The sequence below is a fragment of the Balaenoptera physalus genome, assembly GCF_965194825.1.
Source record: "Balaenoptera physalus genome assembly, chromosome: 2".
Classification (NCBI taxonomy): domain Eukaryota; kingdom Metazoa; phylum Chordata; class Mammalia; order Artiodactyla; family Balaenopteridae; genus Balaenoptera; species Balaenoptera physalus.
In genome coordinates, this window is record NC_138883.1 from 81,853,800 (window position 1) to 81,876,242 (window position 22,443).

General features: G+C 38.5%; 1 long non-coding RNA gene across 7 annotated transcripts in view; it reads right to left on the reverse strand.

Annotated features, from left to right (window-relative positions):
• The window catches only part of LOC309651089, an 808,972-nt gene that overhangs the window by 661,138 nt on the left and 125,391 nt on the right, over window positions 1–22,443 (reverse strand). The window lies entirely within an intron of this gene.

Genomic DNA, 22,443 nt, shown 5'->3' on the forward strand with positions numbered 1-22,443 from the left:
CCTAAATGACACAATAGAACAGGTGGACTTAATTGATACCTATAGGACACTATATCCAAAATTTAAAAACAAAAACAGAATACACATTCTTTTCAAGCACACATGGAACATTTTCTAGGATAGACCACATATTAGGACACAAAACAAGCCTCAACAAATTTAAGAGGACAGAAATTATTTCAAGCATCTTTTCTGAGTAAAACAGTATGAAACTAGAAGTCAACCACAGAAAGAAAAACAGGAAAAAGACGATCACATGCATGCTAAAAAACATGCTACTAAAACACCAATGAGTCAATGATGAAATCAAAGAGGAAATTAGAAAATATCTCGAGACAAACAACAATGAAAACATAACCTTACAAAATCTATGGGATGCAGCAAAAGCAGTACTAAGAAGGAAATTCATAATGATACAGGCCTTCCTCAAGAAATAAGAAAAATTTCAACCAACCTAACCTACCATCTAAAAGAATTAGAAAAGGAAGAACAAAAAAGAGAAAAACTCAAAATAAGCAGAAGGAAGGAAAAAATAAAGATCACAGAGGAAATAAATAAAATAGATACAAAAAACATTAGAAAAGATTAACAAAATCAAGAACCAGTTTTTTAAAAAGATTTTAAAAATCGACAAACCTCTAGCCAGGATCACCAAGAAGAAAAGAGAGAGGACCCAAATAAACAAAAGAAGCCATGAAAGAGGAAAAATAATAACCAATATTGCAGAAATACAAAAAATCAGAAGAAAATACTATGAACAGTTAAATCCCAACAAACTGGACAACCTAGAAGAAATGGACAAGTTTCTATAAACATACAGCCTGCCAAAATTAAGTCAAGAAGAAACAGATAATTTGAACAGACCAATCACTAGAAGTGATACAGAATCGGTAATTTTTGGAAAAAAAAAAAAAAAAAACTCCCTGCAAACAAAAGTCCAGGATCATATGGCTTCACTAGGGAATTCTACCAAAAATACAAAGAACTTATACCTATCCTTCTCAAACTATTCCAAAAGAGTGAAGAGTAGGGAACACTTCCAAAGTCATTCTATGAAGTCACCATCACCCTGATACCAAAACCAGACAAAGACACAACCAAAAAAAGAAAATTACAGGTCAATATCTCTGATAAATATAGATCCAAAAATCCTCAACAAAATATTGGCAAACCGAATCCAATAATACATAAAAAGGATCTTGAGGCGGAGAGAAGATGGCGGAAGAGTAAGACGCGGAGATCACCTTCCTTCCCACAGATACAGTAGAAATACATCTACACGTGGAACTGCTCCTACAGAACACCCACTGAACGCTGGCAGAAAACGTCAGACCTCCCAAAAGGCAAGAAACTCCCCTCGTACTTGGGTAGGGCAAAAGAAAAAAGAAATAACAGAGACAAAAGAATAGGGACGGCACCTGCACCAGTGGGAGGGAGCTGTGAAGGAGGAAAGATTTCCACGCACTAGGAAGCCCCTTCGCGGGCAGAGACTGCGGGTGGCAGAGGGGGGAAGCTTCGGAGCCACGGAGGAGAGCGCAGCCACAGGGGTGTGGAAGGCAAAGCGGAGAGATTCCCGCACTTCCTGCACGGAGGCTCGGCGCTGACCAGCACTCACCAGCCCGAGAGGCTTGTCTGCTCCCCCGCCGGGGCGGGCGGGGCTGGGAGCTGAGGCTCGGGCTTCGGTCGGATCGCAGGGAGAGGACTGGGGCTGGCGGCGTGAACACAGCCTGAAGGGGTTAGCGCACCACAGCTGGCTGGGAGGGAGACCGGGAAAAAGTCTGCAGCTGCCGAAGAGGCAAGAGACTTTTTCTTGCCTCTTTGTTTCGCGGCGCGCAAGGAGAGGGGATTCAGAGCGCCGCCTAAACGAACTCCAGAGACTGGCGCGAGCCGCGGCTATCAGCGCGGACCCCAGAGACGGGTGTGAGACGCTGGGGCTGCTGCTGCCGCCTCCATAAAGCCTGTGTGCGAGCACAGGTCACTCTCCACACCGCCCCTCCCGGGAGCCCGTGCAGCCCGCCACTGCCAGCATCCCGTGATCCAGGGACAACTTCCCCGGGAGAACGCACTGCGCACCTCAGGCTGGTGCAACGTCACGCCGGCCTCTGACGCTGCAGGCTCGCCCTGCCTCCTCTGTACCCCTCCCTCCCCACGGCCTGGGTGAGCCAGAGCCCCCGAAGCAGCTGCTCCTTTAACCCCGTCCTGTCTGGGCGGGGAACAGACGCCCTCAGGCGACCTACACGCAGAGGCGGGTCCAAATCCAAAGCTGATCCCCAGGAGCTGTGCGAACAGAGACGAGGAGGGGAAATCTCTCCCAGCATCCTCAGAAGCAGCGGATTAAAACTCCACAAACAACTTGATGTGCCTGCATCTGTTGAATACCTGAATAGACAACGAATCATCCCAAATTCAGGAGGTGGACTTTGGGAGCAGGATATATTAATTTTTCCCCTTTTCCTTTTTTTTTGTGAGTGTATATGTATATGCTTCTGGGGGAGATTTTGTCTGTATAGCTTTGCTTTATAATAGCTTTATTTTACTTCACTATATTATAGCCTCTTTCTTTCTTTCTTTCTTTCTTTCTATTTTTTCTCCCTTTTACTCTGAGCCATGTGGACGAAAGGCTCTTGGTGCTTCAGCCAGGCATCAGGGCCGTACCTCGGAGGTGGGAGAGCCAACTTCAGGACACTGGTCCACAAGAGACCTCCCAGCTCCACGTAATACCAAACGGCAAAAATCTCTCAGAGATCTCCATCTCAACATCAAGACCCAGCATCACTCAATGACCAGCAAGCTACAGTGCTGAACACCCTTTGCCAAACAACTAGCAAGACAGGAACAGAGCCCCATCCATTAGCAGAGAGGCTGCCTAAAATCATAATAAGGCCACAGACACCCCAAAATACACCACCAGACGTGGACGTGCCCACCAGAAAGACAAGATCCAGCCTCATCCACCAGAGCTCAGGCACTAGTTCCCTCCACCAGGAAGCCTACACAACCCACTGAACCAACCTTAGCCACTGGGGACAGATACCAAAAACAACGGGAACTACGAACCTGCAACCTGTGATAAGGAGACCCCAAACACAGTAAGATAAGCAAAATGAGACGACAGAAAAACACACAGCAGATGAAGGAGCAGGGTCAAAACACACTAGACTTAACAAATGAAGAGGAAATAGGTAGTCTACCTGAAAAAGAATTCAGAATAATGATAGTAAGGATGATCCAAAATCTTGGAAATAGAATAGACAAAATGCAAGAAACATTTAACAAGGACGTAGAAGAACTAAAGAGGAACCAAGCAATGATGAAAAACACAATAAATGAAATTAAAAATACTCTAGATGGGATCAATAGCAGAATAACTGAGGCAGAAGAAAGGATAAGTGACCTGGAAGATAAAATGGTGGAAATAACTACTGCAGAGCAGGATAAAGAAAAAGGATCTTACACCTTGATCAAGTTGGATTTATTCCAGGGTCATAAGGATGGTTCAAATATGCAAATCAATCAATGTGATGCACCACATTAACAAAAGAAAAGACAAAAACCACATGATCATCTCAATAGATGCACAAAAAGCATTTGATAAAATTCATCCAGTCATGATAAAAACTCTCACCAAAGTGGGTATAGAGGAAACATACCTCAACATAAAAAAGGCCATTTATGACAAACCCAAAGCCAACATAATACTCATCTGTGAAAAGCTGAACGCCTTCTAACTAAATTCTGGAACAAAACAAGGATGCCCACTCTCACCACTTCTATTCAACATAGTATTATTGGAAGTCCTAGTCACAGCAATCAGACAAGAAAAAGTAAGAAAAGCTATCCAAATTGGAGGGGAAGAGGTAAAATTGTCATTATTTGCAGATGACATGATACCTTATATAGAAAACCCTAAAGACTCCACACAAAAACTATTAGAACTAATAAGTGAATTCAGCAAGTAGCAGGCTACAAGATTAACATACAGAAATCTGTTGCATTTCTTTACACTGACAATAAAATATGAGAAAGTAAAAACCAAAAAATCCTGTTTAAAATCACATCAAAAAATAAAATAAAATACCTAGGAATAAACCTAAGGAAGTGAAAGAACTATATGCTGAAAACTATAAAACATTGATAAAGAAAGCTGGAGATGATTCAAAGGAATGGAAAGATAGCCCCATGCTCTTGGATTGGAAGAATTAATATTGTTAAAATGGCCACATTACCCAAAGCAATCTACAGATATAATGCAATCCCTATCAAAATACCCATGATATTTTTCACAGAACTTGAACAAATAATCCTAAAATTTATATGGAAAGACCCAGAATTGCCAAAGTAATCCTGAGGAGAAAGAACAAAGCTAGAGGCATAACCCTCCCAGACGTCAGACAACACCACAAAACTACAGGAATCAAAACAGCATGGTACTGACACAAAGACAGATATATGGATCGATGGAACATAACAGAGAGCCGAGAAATAAACCCACACACCTATGGTCAATTAACCTACGACAAAGGAGCAAGAATATACAATGGAGAAAAGACAGTCTCTTCAGCAAGTGGTGCTGGGAAAGCTGGACAGCCTCACGTAAATCAAGGAATTTAGAACACTCCATCACATCATACACAAAAATAAGCTCAAAATGGTTTAAAGATCTAAATATAAGATATGACACCATAAAACTCCTAGAAGAGAACATAAGTAGAACATTCTCAGACATAAATTATAGTAGTATTTTCTTACATCAGTCTCCCAATGCAAAAGAAATAAAAGCAAAATAAACAAATGGGACCTAATCAAACTTAAAAGATTTTTTGGCAAAGGACATCATAAACAAGACAAAAAGACAACCTACAGAATGGGAGAAAATATTTGCAAATGATGCAACCAACAAGGGGTTAATTTCCAAAATATACAAACAGCTCATACAACTCAATATCAAAAAAAAAAAAACCCAATTGAAAAATGGGCAGAAGACCTAAATAGACATTTCTCCAATGAAGACATACAGATGGCCAAGAAGCACGTGAAAAGATGCTCAACATTGTTAAGTATTAGGGAAATGCAAATCAAAACCACAATGAGGTATCACCCCACATCAGTTTGAATGGTTGTCATCAAAAGGTCTACAAATAATAAATGCTGAAAGGGTGTGGAGAAAAGGGAACCCTCCTACACTGTTAGTGGGAATGTAAATTGGTGCAGCCACTATGGAAAACAGAATGGAGGTTCCTTAAAAAACTAAAAATAGAGTTACCACATGATCCAGCAATACCACTCCTGGAAAAGATGAAAACTCTAGTTCGAAAAGCTAACATGTACCCCAATGTTCATAGCAGCACTATTTACAATAGCCAAGACATGGAAACTAACCCCAAATGCCTATCAACAGATTTGAAAAGATGTGATATATGTGATTGAGATATATATATATACAATGGAATATTACTTGGCCATAAAAAAGAATGAAATACTGCCATTTGCAGCAACATGGATAGACCTAGAGAATATCATACTAAGTGAAGTAAGTCAGATAGAGAAAGACAAATACTATATGATGTCACTTATATGTGGAATCTAAAAAATAATACAAATGAAAATGAAACAGACTCACAGACATAGAAAACAAACTTAGGGTTACCAAAGAGGAAAGGGGGGGCATAAATTAAGAGTATGGGATTAACAGATACAAACGACTATACATAAAATCAATAAGCAACAAGGATTTACCATGTAACACAGGGAACTATAATCAATATCTGTAATAACCTATTTTGGAAAATAATCTGAAAATATATATATATGTTATATATATATATATATACACACGTGTGTGAGTGTATATATATGTGTGTGTATATATATGTGTGCGTATATATATATAGATATATATATATAACTAAATCACTTCACAGTACACATGAAACTAACACAATATTGTAAGTCAACTATACATCAAAAAAAAGAAGGGCTTCCCTGGTGGCGTAGCGGTTGAGAATCTGCCTGCCAATGCAGGGGACACGGGTTCGAGCCCTGGTCTGGGAAGATCCCACATGCTGTGGAGCAACTAGGCCCATGAGCCACAACCACTGAGCCTGCGCGTCTGGAGCCTGTGCTCCGCAACAAGAGAGGCCGCGATAGTGAGAGGCCCGCGCATCGCAATGAAGAGTGGCCCCCGCTTGCCACAACTAGAGAAAGCCCTCGCACAGAAACGAAGACCCAATACAGCCAAAAATAAATAATAAATAAATAATAAATAAAGAAATAAAGAAGAAACAAATGGTCCTTACTCGCCCACAGATTTTATACTAGTGTCTCTAAAAATTCTGTTGGGAAAATCTATTTTTTCCATTTAATTGGGGAGACAACTAAAGTACAGAAAGGTGAGCTTCTCAGATCACTCTGCAACTCAGTCCATTTTTGGACAGAAGCTAAAATTTAAGAATCCTAGTTCACATCCATGCTCTAATCAGTTCATTATTTTGTTTTTAAAGGATTAATGGAAATTCTTATAGTGTCCTTGATCTTACCTCAAGAGATCTCCTAGTTCATCCTGGCCTCTAGGCAGGATTGCCCTTAAAGGCACAACAAAAATAAGGCTAATCCTTGCAATTGTGAACAAAGTTGGTCAGTCATGTTTATACCGGCTCCACAAACCAATCTTCAGGATGTTATTTTCAAGCTTAACAGCCTCATCTTCAGAACTTTATGAGCTGCTATAGCCCTGTAAACCTCAAAACAGTCTAACATTCTCTGTTAAGAAATGGAGGACTTTGAAGGGAAATGAAAGGAAGGAGGGAAGCCTTCCATAATTCAATGTCCAAACAAATCACAACTGAGCAGTTTTGGCAAAGGATCTACAAAGGTAAGTTTTGGGGTGAATATAAATATTAGTCTTTTTTCTGCTGTATTGTGTGATTATCAAAACAGCAGCTCCTCTGGATACTAATATATTACTATACTATAAATACAAAGGGAATAAGATTATGAATCACTAATATTAGGTGCACCTAAATAAATGTGTGTCTTCAGCTTGAAAAGACCAGGTCAGAGCCTAACCAACTGTGTCTTCCACATCCCTTCTAGGTTCAAAAACCATATTTTAATTAGATCTATTCTATGGGAGTCAGAAAACATCCTGACAAATCTAAGTCAAATGCCTGCCCTGATGCAGCTGTAACACCATTCAGAGAGCTCCAAGTGCCCTCTTTTGGCCTATAGAGAGAATTGCAATCCCCTTCTGTTGTCAAAAGAGCCCTTTGTAAAAAAGAATGTGTTTACAACAAAGCCCTTTACTTATGAGCAAACCACAATGATGACTAGACAAGTGGAAGTTGCCTCTACTCAAAGCACTTCTGCTTTCAGAAAGCCTCATTAAATGAGTTTCATTATACTTCCCTCTAAACCCTGGTCGGCAAACACTGCTCATTCTTAACCCTCAGTCGAATACTGGATTTTAATAGCAATTCGTCACGGAACGCGTGGTTCTCTGTCTTATAAGCTGCCTCTGGGACAGTTTGTGGCCACCAGTTACCTGTCCTCTTCTTCTCTCCATTTAGCATTTATTTCATCCTGTCCTATACTGTAGTTAGCGATTTACAAGATAGCTTGTCAATTCCCTGAGGAAAGTAAACTTGTCAGTAGCTTTCCTTCTAGGACTTTTGGAACTTGAACACAGCAATAAGGACCCAATGGTATTAGGTGGCCGAAGTGTTTCAAAGGAAAAGGAGATACTTAAAGTTTTAGGGTCCCCTTCCTAGGTCTCTGCCTTTAAAAAATCTACAGAAAATGCAGTATGATGTGAGTTGCAACCGTAAGTCTTCTACCTTGGCAAAGAGATATACAGTTGGTTATACTCAGGTAACAAATTCAAAACCTACCAGGTCAGCATCAAACCTTATAACATATTGTCATAGGAAATTCAGCCTTTGTCTGAAAGATATCCTTGAGCAGATCTTAAGATCCTAAACTAAATATTTTCTCAGGCAATATGCACATCAACTTTACCGTTCTGATTAGTGCTACAGCTGAGTATGGTGGATGTGCATTGGAAACGCTTGCTTGATAAATTACACTGAAAATTTTTAATGTGACATATACATCAGATGTTATATCACATCTTTACTAAATGTGGCTTCTGAAATTCCAAAAGACAACGTTGGCTGTATATTCCATATACAGCCTAAATCAGAGCACGATACAAGTCCATAATGGTCACCTATGTGACCAAATTAAATTTTATCAGCAGTTACCTCAAAAGAGATTTGAAGATGTACCAGGCGCACTTTGATAAGAGAGGGCCATTCTTTGCCATGAATTGGTTACTGAGCACCTACCAGATCCAGGGCACCTTGGCAGCTAGTTGGCTAGAAAAGCAACGGATGCCGCCAAGGACCATGGTCCCCAACCAGGGGGAGTCAGTCCACTTAACTAACTGGCTGAGTGGCCGACATTTACAGAAAGTAGTTGAAACACAAACAACTAGAGACACCCAATATAAATAAACAGAATAAACCCCATTATAGCAAGATGCTAATAGACGGCACACTCAAGTCTACTTGATATCTGCATAGAACAAATATATGAAAAAATAATGAATCTTCTAAATGATTATTTGTTGGAAGGGGTATATTGAAGGTATATCACCCCTGCCTTTCCTTAGTCCAAGAAGGCTTTATAAAGTAACTAAAATAGAAACATTGTTTTCAATTAGAAGCTGTGGTAAAGGATCAAGACTAAAGTGTCAGTGGATTAAAAAATAGTGTAGTATTCAGATATCTTTGCCAGAAATAAATAATTTGACAAGTGAATTTAAAATCTAAACTTTTACCTCTTTTTTTAAACTAATATATGAGGAACTGATGACATATTTGAGGAAATATGACATAGTAATACAACCTAATGGGACAAAAGTAATTAATTAGTGGATATTTTATAAATTTTATAAATTTATTTTTAAAAACCTCAATAGATAAGAAGCAGAGAGATTTGTAAATGGAGAATACTAGTCATTTTTTTAAAATATTTATTTATTTATTTTTGGCTGCATTGGGTCTTAGTTGCTACACGCTGGCTTTCTCTAGCTGCAGCAAGTGGGAGCCACTCTTCACTGTGGTGCGTGGGCCTCTCATTGTGGTGGCCTCTCTTGCTGCGGAGCACGGGCTCTAGGCACGTGGGCTTCAGCAGTTGTGGCACATGGGCTCAGTAGTGGTGGCTCGCGGGGTCTAGAGCGCAGGCTTAGTGGTTGTGGCACATGGGTTTAGTTGCTCCGAGGCATGTGGGATCTTCCCAGACCAGGGCTCGAACCCATGTCCCCTGCATTGGCAGCTGGTTTCCTAACCACTGCGCCACCAGGGAAGCCCAAGAATACTAGTCTTTAAGGTACTGAGACACTTCCATTTTTAAGTCTTAGCCCTAAAATATATTATTAATAAAAATAACTTTACTGCACAGTTGGTAAAACTTTGATATCTACATATGTCCATATATGTGCACATAAATATAGACCAGTATGTATAAACATGTACACACACACACACACACACACACACACACATAATCACAAAACATAGTTGCTTGGGGAAATATTTAAATCAAAAGATTAAACCCATAAATTTCTTTTGCAGAAACTATTTGTTAGCATTCCCCCTGAACACATATTCAGCAAAGAAAATATGGTATTAAATATGATATATTTATTAACATTTCCAATTTTGTTCCAGGTTTATAAATTTTCTGTCTGGGCCAAAGCATTCTGTATTTGATCATCATGCATAACCATTTAGTTAAGCAGAAAAAAAAAGGTTTTGTGAAAAATATGTTTAGTCCTACAACTATCTGTCAACAAGTTAAGAGTATCACTGCTGCTGGATCATCCACTGCTTCATAAAAACAGGAGAGGCAAAGGAGGAAGTCAGACCTTATGGTGGTGGTATCTACTATTTATCTATCTATCTATCTATCACTCTAGATCTATTTCAGAACATTATCTAGTCCAGGGTTCATAATTTTTTGTGTGCCATGGGTTCCTTTGACAATCTGGTGAGATCTGTGGATCTTTTCTGAAATAATATTTTTAAATGTGTATAATAAAATACATTTTTATAACAAAACAATTATATTTAAGTATATTAAAACATTTTAAAATTGAAAATTATAATAAAATATGTGCTTCTTTAACTTATTAAACATCAATATCTAGTGGTAGATTTAATAACTACCATAATTTCAAAGTAGTGATGACTATAAATGACATTTTGAGATATCTGCAACAACTCTAGTATGCTATAATAATATCTCTGGTTGTAAAAATCTCACTCATTCTTCAAGATGAAGCTCAATGTCAATTCCTTGAAGTCTTTTCCACTGAACACTCTCTAGTTAGAATTAATCTGTACTTCTCTACTTTGGCCTTTCAGCATTCTACCATACCACATTATGCTCTCCATTGAGTTGGTTCTGTAAATGACTGGTTAGAGTGACCAGATCTTTATGGCAAGAGATCATAAGCTCTTCATGTTTGATATTCTCCGTAGCATTTACTACCATGCCTAGAATATAACAGGTACTTAATAAATGTTTATATATTATCAGAAATATCTCATCAACAAGAACCAAATCCAATGATTTTGTACCATTCATGGAGTCATGCTGCTTCTGACCAGTAGAAATGCCCAGAATGAAGACATAATTGTCTACTCATTAGATACCAGCTCCGGAAATGACCTCACCAGCCATATACTACTTTGCTGGGTTTTAAAGATGACAAAATTAAAGTCCAGAAAATTGTGCTTATTACTGAGTATCACAGCATAAAAAATAATGTGGATTTCCTAACATCCAGTCCACCAATCTTTTGGCTTCACCCTAACATATATTAAGAAGAGAAGACAATAGGAACTCTGAGTTAAAAGGCCATAATTCTCATCACGTTAAATTTAGCTCTGGGGGGGGGTGTGCTTTTTTGTTTTGTTATGTTTTTAGTAACTACAAACTAAAAATAAATGGAAAAATAAACAAGATGGCAAATAATATATCACAGGAAAAACTGAGACAATTTCAAAACTGAACTCGAAGGTGAAAGACAGTGAACAAGCTGTAAAGAGTTGAGGAAGGCAAAAGAAGCAATGTGCGTGTAGGAGCTGCAGAGAGATGAGTGGAGGGGAGAAGCTGGCACATATCTCCCTGATGTGTACCATCATCACTTTAGTTCTTCCAGCTCCTCAGACAAAATGCCTTGCGGTCATCTCTAGCTCTCCTTTTTCTCACCTCCTCATGTAGTAGTCAATCAGCACATCATTGGCTCTACCTTCAACATACAGCCAGAATTTGACTGTTTCTCACCATCTCCACTGTCATCTCTTGTCTAGATTCTTGCAATATCTACCCAAATGGTCTCCACTCCTGTCTTTGCAATCTATACACAGCATAGCAATCAGGGTAACCCTCCCAAAATGTTTGTGAGATCACATCACTTCTCTGCTCAAAGCTCTCCAATGGCTCTCCATTGGCCTCAAGGTAAGAGTCAGTGTACTTACTGTGGCCTACAAGGCCTACATGATCACCCCTCACTCCCCATTAACTCTAACCTCATCTCCACTATCATCCTTACTCACTCAATTCCAGCCGCACTGGCTTCCTCTCTAACCTCTCTAACCCAGACCCACGCTGCCTCAAGGTCTCTGAACTTGTTCTTCTGGCAAAAAGAAGAGCCTGGCCACAGACCAGTTCAAAAGTCACATTCTCAGTGAGACCTTCCCTGGCTACCTATCTAAATTGAGCTCCCCATCCCCTCATGATTCATTTGTCCTGCGTGTACTTTTAAAATTCTCTTTAGTTCCTAGCACTGAATTTTACATATTTGTCTTGTTTATAGTCTAATGCCCAAATAAAACGTTAGCTCAACTAGGGCAATTTTTGCCTTTTTTTTATCACTAATATATTCCTAGTACCTGGAATGCTGACTGATAGCTAGTTGGTGCTGAATAAATATTTGTTGAATAAACTAATGAATAAACTCACAAATCACACTCTGCTCTTAATAAGCTCTTAACATATTAAGCCTTGCACCTACCTAAAGGAAAACTATACCCACACTCTAAAATCATTTAAAACTAAACAAATTCTCTAAAAGGTAATTAAGGTGTTTTGTTTCAGAGACAAATTAGACAATTTCCTACTGCCTAAAGAACTCCCTACTTGATCACTGGAATTTATTAAGCATACCAAATTCTCAGGTTGCACATTAGAGAAGGGATGTGTGTGTGTGTGCGCACGCACAGGCGCACAAGAAAAGGGGAAATAGACGTGTTTGGAGAGAGACTAATGTCCTTCAGACCTAAAGACTGGTAAAGGCATAACTGGTGGGCACCAAGTCATTTCGTTACCGAGAAACCAGAATAAAGAGTTATAAAGAGTTTTGCCAAAACTGGAATATGAACTAAAAAAATCTCCAGGAAGGAAAGAAGCTACTATCTGGAACTCAGAAGTTGTCCTTCTGAGCCTCTGGAACTTTGGATATAATTCTCATTCTAAAAATTAGTTCCATCCTGTTTCATAATATTCATTTCAGAAATTCTCTATAAATTTCAGGCATTTTTATGATCCAAACTTAGTGAAAGTATGCTAAGAACAGATGGTACCTAGAACCTAGAAAACAATATAGTTTATAAATATTATTATTAACTAATACTGAATAAAACTTTACAGTTCACAAGGCATTTAAATGTATATTTTTGAAGTATATGAACTATATTTCTATATTTTACCTCCCCCCTCAATCTTTATTGCCCACTGTACTTGTATTTTCCCTGATCATGAATTTCATCTGTTTTATCTATTTTAATTTAAATCATATGTGGAACAAGGTAAAAAGAACAAGTGAGGTAAATATAGTGGGTGTGTAAGTACAAAGTTTCATTATCCATATTTTGCAGGTAAGGAAACTGAAACTCAGAGAGTTTAAGGGAATATGTCCAAGGCCACACACCTCACTAAATTATGGAGCTGAGATGCATACAGAGCTGATCTGACCCATGCTTTGTCTACCAAACCATACTTCTTTTCTGTGATATGCCATCCAAGCTAGCACAATGCTTTGTCCAAGACACTAATCTAGTATAAAATATCACCTTGTATTGTGATTGTTTATACAAGGCTGTCCCTCCAGCTGCAGCATGAACTCTACAAGTTTTCATATGTAAATACGGAATGTCAGATTGGCCTCTCTGCACTTAGACTTTTGACTGGCTCAATGCCTGGCACGGTGGTATTCATCTTGGCTGAGAGCATGGCCTTGTGAGTGCACACACACTCAATCACTTTACCTAGTGCTCTGCCCATTCTCTATTCCTCACCCAACATCCACTCACGTGCACATTCAGCTACTGTCCAAAGGAATTTGTTGGACATAAATTTAGAAATTTGGGGCTATCTTATCATCATGCAGTACTGGCACATAGTGGATATTCAGTAAGAGTAGTTTAATTGCTTAAAATGATGGAAATATTTAAAATCAGGAATCTATGGATTGGAACATGGACATTTATATTATACCCAGTATTTGTGACATTCTGTTCATGATAATGTTCCTAGCAAGATTTGATCTATAATGACATCGTGAAACTCATTTTTAAAATCCAGATGCATCAGGATATTTCCCACCACAACCATTTAGGCCAAATGAGTGAAGCTTCAAGAAAACCTCTCAGAGGGCTTAACATGCAGCCCCTGGAGTCTGGAGGACACAGAGCCTGGAGGCTGACTCTAGTCTGGAGAGAGTCCAAACGTATGAAGCTTACACGAACTACTGCTTTTTCTGGCCAAGGAGAAGAGAGGGCTATGGTGGGAGCAGCCTGCACTTCAAAGTTTATGGGACAAAAGAGCCATATGTTTCCTCTGAGCCAGAACGAATGCCAAGGAAAGTAGCAGTACTTGAGTTGCCATCAAAGGGTCATGCCCAAGTGGTCGCCCTCCAGAGCCAGGTGACTCTAACAGAAAGAATCGGAACCAGGGTCAACCAGAGGGTGCAACTCCTTTGCCAGGGAACAATGCTATAAGAAATAGATCCCATATTCCACTCAGAGGGCTACAAAGTCATATGACCACTAATACTAATTAACTTTACTCCTTCCCTTCCTCTCCCTCACCTCACTGTGACCTTGAGAAGTGAGTAGGACAAGGTGGAATATATCAAGAGAAAGCAAAAATACACCATATATCCTCTTCCCAGTGCAAGCTTCTGAGCCTGTGTCAGGCTGGGAATTATAGGGTGGAGATGGGGAGAGGATCTTTAAACTGAATGAGAGATTGAATATTTGGCATTCCAAATACTGGGCTTCCAAGATGAATACTCTTTTTTTTTTTTTTTTTGGCCACACCATGCAGCATGTGGGATCTTAGTTCCCCGACCAGGGATCGAACCCAAGCCCCCTGCAGTGGAAGCGCAAAGTCTTAACCACTGGACTGCCAGGGAAGTCCTCCTAGATGAGTACTCTTTCTGTGCATTGTGTTGCTAACTCATAGCAACTTCCTGTTTTCATATATACCTATTATACAGTATATTTATCAGACCACACAGTGTAGAGCATAGGAGCTCTGGCCAAGGAGGCAGAGAGACATGACTTTGGGCAAGTTACGTCACCTCTCTAAGCCTCAGTTTCCTTACACGCAGAAAGTAAATAACAATAGCATTACAGGATCAGGTTGTTGTGAAAGATGTGGAAGTACACATGAAGCAGTAGAAAATTCATGTATATAACCAATATTTATAGACTATCTACTGTATTAGTTTCCCAGGGCTACCGTAACAAAGTACCACAAACTGGGTGGCTTAGAACAAGATCTCACAGTTCTGGGGGCCAGAAGTCCGAAATCAAGGTGTCAACAGGGCCCTACCCTCTGAAGGTGTGAGGGAAGGCTCTGTTCTAGATCTCTCTCCTAGCCTCTCTTAGGACCTTGACTTGGGCCAGCATAACTCCAGTCTTCACATGACGTTCTCCCTGTCTGTGCCTAAGCTTCTCTTTTTTATAAGGGCACCAGTCATACTGTATTGAGGCCTACCCTTCTCCCGTATGACCTCATCTTAACTAGTTACGTCTGCAACAACCCTATTTCCAAATAAGGTCACATTCTGAGGTACTGGGGATTAGAACTTAAGCATATGAATTTTTAGGGTATGTAATTCAACCCATAACACGTATTTTGTGCCAGACACTCGCACTGGAAGTCCAGCAGTGAATAGACAGTACTTGGGGTATTTATGTTCTAGTTGGAGAAAGTCACACAATAAATGTACAAACAAATAAATAAACAAAATAATTTCAGGTAGATGTAAGAGCTCTAAAGAAAGTAAAATAATGGATTAGAGCAATGGTCCTCAAACATTTTGGTTTCAGGACCCTGAAGCTTTTGTGTATGTGCGTTATATATCTGTCAATATTTACCATATAAGAAATTTATTCTATTCTATCCATTGTTCCAAGTTCAAAAATTGGTGACATGTATTTAATGCTTCGTGTGGAAACACCAAGTTTAATAGTTAAAAATACTAAATAAAGTAATGCTCAAAAAAATGTAAAATTTTAATGTCAACATTTATAACTCAAAACACACGATTTTTACACTATCATGGAATGTTGGCTCAAGTGATCACTCAAAAATCATGCCTAGCTGAGCCACATCTAGCCAAATACCTAAACAGTGTGTCCCTTTGGGTATTAATTTATTGCCACTTACCTCTGAATTTGTGGTTCTCAGCCTCACTGCACCTAAGAATCACCTGGGGAACTTAACATTTTTTGATGACTAAATGCCACCCTAAATCATTTTGGTCAGAATGTTTGGACGTGGGTTCTCTGGGTATCAGTGTTAATTTCCTTATGCCACCATAGATAATTATGTATGCTACAGTAGCTACGGAGAATCAAAACCAAACAAACACAAATGCTATACAGGTAATTTTAAGCCAGGATTGAGAACCATTGCTCTATTCTAGATGAATATGAACTCCAGCAGGCATAGATTAGTAAAATCAACCTCTCTCTCAATATTCTGAGAGTCCCCAACCTGACCTTGTTCTACTCTATGGAATCATTTTGATCCAACATGAATATGAACTAGAATATGTACATTATATTAATTCCACCTGTATATAGACAGTCAAGTGATTTCAATGCTGGAAGGAAAAGTTCAGCTCTTGCTGCCTTGGAAAATGCCCAACAATCTGTCCTGCAAAAAGGTTGAAATGTCAAATGACGTTGCTTCCTACAAAACTGAATTAGAGCATGACCTCAAATGTTAATATATTCAGATTTTTCCTCTGCCCTTAGAAGGTCAAATATTCACAACAGTCATAAAATCTAAACTGCCCTATCCTCCCAGGATTTCTGAAGCTGCAGTAACAAATTATAAAATAAAAAGAAATTCCCTACTGAAGGAACGTTAGTAAGACTTCATGAAGTCTTCATGAAGACTTCATGAAGTTGCAGCTAAACAGAGAAACATGTCAATTCCTTGTTAATATCTAATAGTTATGCCATGCTATACAACTTAACAAAACTCTTTTGTATCTGTCAATTGATTTGATCCTCACAACAGTTGTATTTGGTGACTATTACTCATATTTCCATTTTCTATAAAAGAAAATAGAAATTGCAAATGGTTAAGTGACCCATCCAAACGTAACGGCACAGATAAGACCTAAATTTAGGTCTTATTCAAGAAGGGTCCTTTCAACTGCCTTTCCCTATATAGGGGAATGTGTCAACATTTCTTGAACCTGTTTTCCTGTTAGATGCTACCCAAAATAAAAACTTCCTTCCCAGAATAAGTAAATGCAAAATCTGTTTTTAAATTTTATCAATATATCATACCACTCGTAAGTCAGAAAGGATAAATTCATTCATTAAAATAGCATTTTTCCTCAAAGATTACTGGAAATTTTCTATTCTATATTTTCATTAACAATGGTTAAAACCAATAGTTACACAGGAGGGCCAGTTTGGGGCAGATTCCTTAAATGCTAGATAGAATATTTTTTCAGAACTATTTTTCTCAGTATTATCTCTTGTGTAAGTCATATAAACTGCAATAACGATGAAAAATCTAACCAAACAGACATGAACACAATTATCCCTAGGAGACAATTCTGAGTCAAATGAAAAGGCACAACGGTTAAAGAAGAGCTCTCTAGCATTTCACCTAAAAATCTGATCTGACAAACAATGTAGTAATGGTAACCTACATAAAAGGCAGTACTTTGAGTAATAGTGATGAATTTGAAATCCCGTCAATGTCCCATTTTAAATAACATCTGTGGCTCTTTGTAATCAATAATAATAAAAGAATTCTCTTTAGTTTGTGTTCTTGTTTATAGGCTGAGGGGGAAATAGCCCTCAGAGTAACAAGATGGCAGGGACACACTCTCCTTTCATATTATTCCCCCCAAATAGCAGCCATTTGTTACAGAATCAAACAGCCAAATGAAGACTGGATGGAATAAGAGACCAAGGGCAACAGAAAAACAGATGCTTTGGCGAGAAGGCAGCTTATAAATGTTGGTTTCCCAGGATTTTGATAGCAGTAGTGTTTTATCTTTATCTCTGCTTGAAAGCAGAGTCTAATTGAATAAAAGAGTTTTTAAAATAGTGGGCCATTAATTAGGCGGCATGGGGTAAAGCACAGATTCAGTAATGTACGAGGCTTCTGGGAGCCACAGACTGCACTCATCGATTCTGTCAGGGCGCCAGAGAAACGAGAGAGCAGAATGTTTTGCCTCTTCTGGAAACCTACCTGATACATTTGGAAGTGGCTTCCCCATGCATTGCCTCTGCCCAAATCATGCCATAATTACTCTGGCACTGTAAGCTGTGAACTTGGCGGGCTCTGAGAGATATCAGATGTTTTTCTCATGCTTGCTGAACCTCTCCTTAGACAAATTTTGCATTGTTTTTTGTGTCAGTTTTATCGTGAAACATCGTGTTGCCATCTGGGAAGAAAAACAACATGGTAGAGGAACAGCTGGTAAATGGCAATGGCCAAATAAACATTGGCAAGCACCCGCCATTAGGTGAGATAAGAGGGATGGGTGGCCGCCAACACCGACAATCCCTCACCGCTGGAACATTTTTCACTGTTCCCTTCTCTCTTATCTTCATTCAAATTCATGGCAATTTTTCATTCAGATACTCGAGCTCTCCAAGTGTCAGGTGTTGGGCTTTTTCTGCTCTGTCCTGGAGGAACAAGATAGACCTATAAAGTGCCCCACCAAATGAATTTCTCTCCTGGGCAGGACAATGGGCTTCTTGAAGCAACAGGCGAGCTTCTGATACCTTAACAGAAAGGCTCCCCTGAGGAATAAGAGGATACCAAGACTCTTACTAAGCTTTTCAACCAATTTGATGGCCTTTATTTTGGTCACACCCAACAACATCAGTATTTGTGGCTCTCAAACCCTTAAATCTTTTAAAGGCCATATGTATGATAAACCAACAGAAATAATATTATCATGCCTTTGGGAGCGGGGCAGTGAGAGGAAGTAAGTTACACCTGATTTACAAAGTTATACCCCATGCTTTCTTGTTTCTAAGATAAAAATTTTCCATTGCAACATTTCTAAAATTGAGATGCATAGAATAGATGTCTAAAAAAAATCTGACAAACTCCAGACAGCAGAATAAGTTGTGAAGTGCCAAGAGTCATCATTGCCTGCACATGTGCAAACTGGTGAACATTTGAAGGTAAACATTCATCCAGTCACCTCAGTTGTATTATTTCTATTGTTGTAACCAACATCGTTGAATTTTTAACTTAAATTTGGATTCCAGGTTTTGGCTTAAAGTATCTTCAAAATATTACATTGAAATACAGCATTTTTAATTTGTTCAGTTTGCAGAAATTTGTTTCACACAGGCAATGTGATCAGAGGCAACAGAAATTGCTGAATCACTCAAAATAACTCAAAATTTTTTAAGTTAATAGAGGTTGGAATGATGAGCACATGTGTCTTGGAGACTGACACTCAAGCTAGTACATCAACTGACAAAACCTTTCAACTAACTTTCAGTACACAATTCAATTATATTTACTCACTATATATTATATTCATTAAATTGTATATTCAGTATATTACATTCAATATATTATATATTTATATACTTTATGGTCAAAATATTATATATTCAATATATATTATAGTCAATATATTATATATTCAATATATTATATTCAACATATAATTCAATTAAGGGAAATTTTATATGAAATATAATTGACATGTATTATATATAATTTTCCCTCAATTGAATTATATGCTGAATATAATCTATATTGAATATATACTGTGTTATATATTGAATATATATTATATAAAATTTTTTCATATGTATGAATTTAACCAAAAGTGAAATGGAAATGCAAACAAAACCCTGGAACTCTCGACAAGATTTAACTCTAGGTTCTATAAAGGATGAGGTTACAAGAAAGAAGAGCAGTGTACCACCATGCCATTTATAAAGGCCAGTGACTGAGGACCTTTGAATGCTGGAGTATAAAATGCTTAAATATAAATTTCACTTGTGAGAGTTATGAAAATGGCATGAAGTTGTATGCATCATTAATTATTAAAAAAATCATACATAAAACCTATGTACAGTTAATGTATTGTTTCTTCTACTATCAAAAAAAGAAAAATTGATGGTGATATAGGAAATATGCTAACTTTCAGAATTGTTGAGAATCACCTAATTCATCCCTTTGTTTTATGAAGTAAGATCCTAAGGTCGCACAGCTCACTTGCAACAGAATTCAAACTAGAATTGTGAACTAAGCAGGTGGACATGAAAGGGAGAATGGGAGAGCATGAAATGACATGCCTTGACCTAAGGGACAGACCAAATTAGGACCAGCCAGGAACTGTCCTTAAACATTAGAACAAGTTCTCTGGAAAAATTCCTGCTCCTTGAGATCAATCGTCACTTACACTACTACGATTAAACACAAACAAGAAGATTTGCTGTGAAAATCTAAGCAAAACCAAAGCATAAAGAAAACTTCCTAAAAATCTGTTTAGATTTGTTTCAATATTATTCATGAGAAAAGTCAGTCACTCTGAATGTTTCAATAAGTAATATAATTTATGTGTAGCCACATTCTTTTGTCAATGTGCTACTCATTCTTTTGATATCTGTCAGGTAAGTATATGACAATTGTTAATATCCTGATTTGAGCGCCAATGAAATTAACTGAATGAGTCTCTCCTTATATTGCTAATTCAGAAATTTTGAGATTGTAATCCATTAGTCCATAATCCTTAATCCATAAACTCAATAAAATTTTTGCCTACAGACCACTCATTTATAAGAAATTTTATACTAGAACAGCAGGGAAATACTTTTTAAAGTAAACCCATCATTGGAAAAAAGAAACTGCAAGCACTTCTTCCTTTCTTAAGCATCTACTGTGTATATAACACTTAATGGACTCTGTAGTAATGTCAAGAAGGGTCATTCTTGGCCCTATTTTACAGATGAAGAAACTGAAGCCTACAAAGGGTAAATAACTTGCCCAAGGTCAAGCAGCTTGAAAATCTAGAAAATCTGTCTCTAAGAACTATGACCTTAACTGCTACACTATGATGCAAGGTGTTCAATAATTAAATACTAACCTAGTAGCATATAACTGATATTGTGACTTAGAAGTCAGTTAAAGTAGTTCAGCAGGCTGGAAAATAAATAGGGCCTTGAAGGATAAATAAGCCTGGTAAAGGGAGATTTTGTCAGAGTCAGCAAATAAACAAATAAAACTAAATAACAACTATTGGACAACAAGAAAGGGAAACTCAGGAGGAAATAGTTGGAATTTTGTAGAAGGCCCACAGGAGAAGAAACTGAAATTGGAATTACATGTTGGCCAAGGCAGTGCAAATCAATCTGTAAACGATGGATGTTCCTTTGGAAGGCTTCCAGGGAGACACGGGAGTATAGACAGGAAGTAGCCCCCTCTTGATGAGTAAGTCAGTGCCTTCCTGAGAAGGGTAATAGCCTCACCTTTCAGTAGGGCCCAGAGGACAGAATGCAAGAAAGCGACAGAGCTAATATGATCATTGCATTATAAATTAGAGCATTTAACCACATGGATATTTTTCACCCCAGAAGACAGGATCTTGTCACTTAACAGTATCAGTGAAGAAAGAAGCATATCCCTGGCCACAGAGAAGCACCGAGAGCTGCTGTATCTCTGCCTTGTTGAGAGTAAGATGGTTTGGGCACAGCTATAAGTTCATCTTCTGACCTACCTATCAACAACAGAATTTCATAGAAATAGAATAAAGTGTAATTATTAAGTACCCCAAACTCCGAGAGGGGTATGCAAGTTAAAGCTCAGGCTTTGACGAGCCCAGATTTGTGATGTCTAAGGTAGAAAAATCTTGTAACATCAACATTAGCAAAAGGGGCACACTGAGTTTAAAAAACTAAGTAAAGTATCCTAGCACAAGTAGAAACAAACAAACAACAAAACAAAAACCAACCTCTACATTGCACACTTACAATCAAAGCCAGACCTAGGGTGAGGGGTGGGAGAAGTATTGGGAGAACCGGGGAGTCCTTGCCACAAAGTGGGCATAGGTGGGAAACCTAAAGGCTCTAGAATCTGTTTAAATATGTAAGGCAATTTATTTCAACCTCTAAATGGACTGCTTGGAACAATGTCAAGTACTTTAGGTCCTCAGAGTGGGAGCCTCACCTCTGGGGAAGCAAATGCAAGGAACTAAGAACTACTGGACCTGACAATGAACTCCTTAAAGAATGGGATAATATTTTATTTATATTAGAATTTCCAGTACCAAGCACAATGCCCAGAAAATATTAAGAGTTTAATAAACATTTGATGGCTAAACAGAGGCATGATGTCCCTTCTAAGAGTCCGTGAACTGTAGATGATACAGAGTAAGCCTCACCCTGAGATAAAATGTACATCGCTTAGGTGATGTTATCTGAGAAGGGCAGAGGGCACCTTCTTTCACTGAACTTGACAGCCCTCATGTTAGGCTCAAATGTGACCATTAGAGGGTCATTTCTCAGTGTTAGGCATTGCCCTCTCTCCTGGAAGAATGGCCCTGGGAGCAGCAAGCTCATGAAATACAGTACTAACATCTAACTGATGTCACTCTCCGAAGCACAAGTGGCATGAATAGCCTGATTTGGAGATATTAAAAGCAAATGAGGACAAAAAAAAGGAATTTTCAAAAAGAAACCGCCCACTTAATTTGCTTTGAGCTCCAAATAGAGAAGACTACATCTTTTGTAACACAGAGACACCGCCATATTTTACAGCGGTAGCAATATTTGGATTCGCTGGTGCTATGTCCTCCCTTTCTTACTCTCTTCTTCCTTTTTTAATTTTTTAAATTTTTTATTTATTTTTTTTAGCATCTTTATT